The sequence below is a fragment of the Cyprinus carpio genome, chromosome B3 (genome assembly GCF_018340385.1).
Source record: "Cyprinus carpio isolate SPL01 chromosome B3, ASM1834038v1, whole genome shotgun sequence".
NCBI lineage: Eukaryota > Metazoa > Chordata > Actinopteri > Cypriniformes > Cyprinidae > Cyprinus > Cyprinus carpio.
The window spans coordinates 34,993,086-34,998,256 of record NC_056599.1 but is presented as its reverse complement, the minus strand read 5'-3'; the positions used below and the strand labels follow the sequence as shown (position 1 = coordinate 34,998,256).

The window sequence follows — 5,171 nt, the reverse complement described above, 5'->3', positions numbered from 1 at the left end:
GTGTTGTTGTTCATATGTTTCTTAAAGCTTGATGATTGTGTGAAACTCTTTCCACACTGATTACAAGTGAACGGTTTCTCTCCAGTGTGAACCCTCATATGAACACTGAAACCATATTTGTTTGTCAAACTCTTTCCACACTGAGTGCAGGTGAAAGATTTCTTGGCTCTTCTTTTCTTTGAATCTTCTGTTTTGTTTGAGACCAACTCAAAGGTTTTTCTCCAGTTTTGACATGATTTTTCCCCTCAAAATCACTTGATTCTTCATTCTCCACTATTTCTTCATTCAACTCTGAAATAAAGTAAAAAGTTTATTTTCAGTAACTTGTAAAAAAAAAAAAAAAAAAAGTTTGTTGTAAAAAAAAAAAAAAAGGAGGAGTGTTGTCATAAAAAGGAACCCTGATAACAGAGTAAAGGTTGTCATGCAAAAAATTTTGGTCACTTGTTGAGGTTATTTGTCCATTAAATTTTTTCATGTGTGCGCCCCAGAGCACTTCTCTCTCACTCAGATGCATAGCAACTCCAAGTTTAGGCTAAAGTAGCTTAATGTTTAGCCTACAATAACTATGCACATAACAAAAGAATTGGACACATTTAATTTTCATTTTGTTTAACCTTATTATGCATCACAAGAAAGAGGGGGAATGTGCAAAATAATCACTCATCTCACTAAAATAGGCCTAATATTATCACTTATGTTATGTTATGCTATTCTGTTTGCCCGTTATTACACACATAGTACAACAATAATATTTTTTCGGGTCCAACTTTATTGTGTTTTCAATCTATTGGTGTGTTTATATTTGTTACTAAAACAGGGTTTCTGTTTACACTTTAAAACATTTGATGGAAAAAATGTTTAGCTAATGCTAAGTTTGTGTTTTTTTATATATAAATTACTAGTTTACGTGGAGTTGTGTAAGGTAGTAAGTTGAACTTAGCTTTAAGTGTAAATGCATGATGAATTCCAGTGTTTGTCTGACTTATTTATTAGTTTGTGGAAGCCGAATAAAAGCAAAAACAGTTTTACGAATGTTAAGGTTAATTGTAGCTGCACCTTTCTTGCTGTCCAGGCTTGTACGTTAGACCGGCCAAGCCTAACGTTACATTAAAATTAACCTGAAGTGGTAGGCAGAAGACGACAGGGATAAGAATGTGGGTTTAGCTAGCAGGTTAATTTTATTCAACTTTGTTTCTGCTCTAAACACAAAGACTAATTATGTTGGCACTGCATTTATTGCTCCCCAATTTCAAAGTAATACTTTTAGTATAGAAGTGGAACATGAAAAATACAAATACTAATAGAGTTAGTGATATGGCATGAAGACATCTAAATTAAATTAACAAATTAATTAATATTAACAAAACTAAGAGCTGGCAGGGGTCTTGACTTGTTGACTCAGTTCTAATATCTCACAATGTACTTTAGTTGTTGTAGCTTGTGGACTGCATTAAGAGATTTTTCTGTTTCTGATTTCACAAACAGTTTATAAAAAAAAAAAAAAAAAATCGCCATTTAATATGATCTGACACAATGTAAATAACCTTACACAATTATTTATTCTAAAAACATTGTATAGGTGTTTATATTTCCTGCATTGTTGTACAAACAATGGTAGTTAATTTAAGAAACCAAATCTGTTTTGTACTTAATTCACACAATTTCCATAAACTTCAATATACCCCTCTTGTTTCATATAATTTCCTGTCTGTCTGCTTAGAGCATCTAAAGATTTGAAAGCATTATTTTCTGATGTGATTTCTAAATGCTCTAAAGTAATTTATAAGAGGAATAACACACTTGCAAAAAATAGTCCCGCTGTGAATAAATAAATAAGTTGATAATTAAAATAGTCTTTCCTGAAAATTAAGTCAATGTCTGTCTGTCCACTTCCAACCTCTTAATCTGCCATTTGTTGGATATTTTTTTTATAGTAATAAGGTTTTATTAAAATTTGGACTTGGACACATATTAGTTTGTAGTGATCTGATTTGAGTCGTGGGCTTTAACATGTTTTGTGCTGACACAAGTTTGTGATTATTGGACAATTACTTTTTTCCTCAACATGCTTACAATTTATCTTTTTAATTCCTGCTCATTTTTATTTCTGTTGCAGGTTATTCTCATATCTGATTGTCTTGGTGTGATGTGGACCAAAACCTAATTCTTTGGGGAGCTCATATTGTTTTCTCATATTAATTTCTCGATTGAAGGGGACTGCTGGCGGTGTTTCAGGCGGCGAGTAATCCTCAACAACCGATTGTAAACTTGTGTTTAGATCTGCCTCCATTTCTGAATGAAACACCTACCTTTTCTAGATCCAATCAGGTGCTAGTTGGAAAATAAAGCCACGCCCACTATTTTTTTCCTCATTTAGTATTCCATTTCTCTCGGAAATACGTCACAACACTGGAGAAAAAGTCGTTTGCAACTTCCGGTTCACGCGGACTTTAAAAAATATATCTGGATTTAGATAAATTTATTTCGTGCAACCCCTTGACATAATAAAATTAAGTAAAGTCAACATAACATTTTTTTCAGTGTATTGACTGTTCAAATGCTGAGTTTTGCTTTGTGTAAAGTATTGGGTCATTAGGTGTGTGCGTGAGAGAGAGAGAGAGACAGTGGAGTAAGCTTTCTTAATCATGGCTTGTGTACTGCAAATACATAGGAGCTTCATCACTGTGTCTGTCACGTGACTCTGTTCCCCTTTCGGGGCTTGAACTGATGGTAAAACTAAGGAAATTATTTACTGTCTTAACATTTATGTTTAAAGCTGAAGCTCGCGATTATGAAAAGGGGCGTTACATTTCCGACGTGTGCTTGCAAGGGTTTTCAGCTAATCACGAGTGGGGCTGTGTAGAAAACGACATTGTTTGAGAGAGGCGGGGCAATAGAGGACCTACAATAATGTACAGCATTTAAAAAATAATGTGTTTTTTGGAACATCAAAACATGGTGAACATATGTTACACCAAATACACACAAATAATGATCTTTTAAATACCCATTATATGGGGGACCCCTTTAAGAAACTTTCTTGATGTGTGATTCTGTTGCAAATTAAAGAAAAGGCATTTGGTGACTTTTGTTAAATCATTGACAAAACATTGACCAAATTTGAAATTTATAAAATCACTATAATAAAATATAAAAATCATCAAGATTTTGATATATTTTATAATAGTGATTTTATAATTTCAATAAATATGAAAGCAAAAAGTAAAAAATTAATGACTAAGGAGACAATAAGTGCTCCTCTTCAGCCATCTACTGGTTATAGTGGTGGTTTGATTTTTTTTTTTTTCATTTAAATAATTGTATGAAAAAAAAAAGTATTTGGTCATCCAATTAAAAATACAATTTGGATAATTTTTAGAGCTTTAAAGTGCTGTAAATAGTTGTGTTGTCACCAGTGGCATAGCGGAAAAATCGCGGCGCCCCCCCCGTGTGAACCGTTTTCGCGGCTGATAAATTTTTTAAAAAAGTACAAAAAAAAACCTGACGGAGATTTCTAAACACTGCATTAATGGCGCAATTCTCTCGAGAGAAACGTTATTCGCGTTAACCAAGTGTTGTTTTTGAAAATCAGTGCCATGAAATATAAAGCTGCTATTTGTAGCCTACAATTCATTGTATAATTTAATAGACCTGTTTTTTTAAAAAAAACAACAAAACAAAACTTTTAAACACCATTTTCAATGAGGGATAAGCTAATAGCCTTATCATCGAAGCAACCCCCAATCCCAATATAAACGTGATTATTTAGCCCCCTAAAATGCGATTTTACCAAGGGAACCCCGCCAAAAAAACGTGTATTTTATCACCCGGAAAAAGAAACGCGATTGGACTAGTTTTGAGAAGGGCAATTGGGCAGGTTTTTGTTTTGAAAACCTGGCAAACCATGATCTGAACGCCCGAGGCTGGAGATCTTTACTACTAATCAAAGGAACGCCCTTTATTGACACAGATGCACAATGAAAATCGCATTCAATTTTTCTGCACAGCCCTACAGGAAAGTTTGTTTTACTAACATATAACAACATCTCGTCAGACCACAGTTCACTGTTGTTCTACTGAAGCTCATTTGGCTCCTGTACCTTTTCTGCTGAGGGCAAGCTGAAGTGCGTATCTGCAAAGCCTCCTGTTTGTTGTGGTCGCAAAAGAGATATGGACGGGCCCGGTCTACATCTTTAAGGTTTTAATAAATACATTTTTAAATTCATGTTAAAATGCTAAAAACTGTTAAATACAAATGTTATGCATTAATTAGTTTTAATAACTAAGTTTTGATTATTTATGTTTTATTAAAGAAGATTTCACAGAACTGTATTTCTGCGCCTCAAATTATTGGTCCGGAAACCGATACAAGCAAGCTTCAAACGAGTAACGTTTGTTTTGTTACACTTTTGTTTCGTTTGCCTTTTAAGTTTCTCATATACAAACAAAAATTGGCAGCTCTAGTGAATAAAAAAACTTAAAAAAATTAGTCGCGCCAGAAAAAAGAGCCCTGCCTAATTATTTGATGCTTTGGTATATTATTGCACAGCTCAAAATATTTTTTCCTATTACAGCAAATCTAAATCTGCTTAAAGCTTTATGACCGTCAGCTCATTAATGAAGAATAATCACCCACCTGTTAGTTCTTCAGTGTCTTCAGTGTGTTTGAATCTGCAGGATTCTGGATCTCTCATCTTCTCTCTGTCCTCTTTAATAAAGATGCTTTGATGGTTGTCTTCACTTGTAAACTGATGGAGATATTCGAGCATTTATATCTGCGCATTTACTGTGGGCGGAGCTTCACTGATGATGCTAGTCGTTATTGTGGGCAGGAGCTTCACTGATGAATGCTATTCCTTGTGATAGGAGCTTCATTGAAGGGGAATTGTAGGATGTGAAGGAAGCTGATCTGCCAAAATAAAATAGATAAATAAATCACTTACTAAGACCATTTTCACAGTACCATATAAATAATGTATTTAATTATTCAACCATATAAATAATTGTAAGAAAAATAGTTGAAAAACATGAAACATATAAAAACATCTACAGATTTGTAACCCATACCCTCAGTATTGACACCAGAGGTGCTGTTCGACTTCATGCAGCACTGCTTGCAGACCGATTGCAATCTGGACTTGCAAGCAGGAGCATGCCGGTAGTAGAAATTT

The 5,171-nt window shown here is 34.1% G+C and overlaps 1 long non-coding RNA gene across 1 annotated transcript; it reads right to left on the bottom strand.

Annotated features, from left to right (window-relative positions):
- Nucleotides 1-243: 243 nt before the first annotated feature.
- Nucleotides 244-4,742, bottom strand: LOC122136763. Its single transcript, XR_006154353.1, has 2 exons — nucleotides 4,637-4,742; nucleotides 244-291 (listed from the first exon to the last, which is right to left on the bottom strand). It is a non-coding gene; the product is annotated as an uncharacterized LOC122136763 (long non-coding RNA).
- Nucleotides 4,743-5,171: the final 429 nt, after the last annotated feature.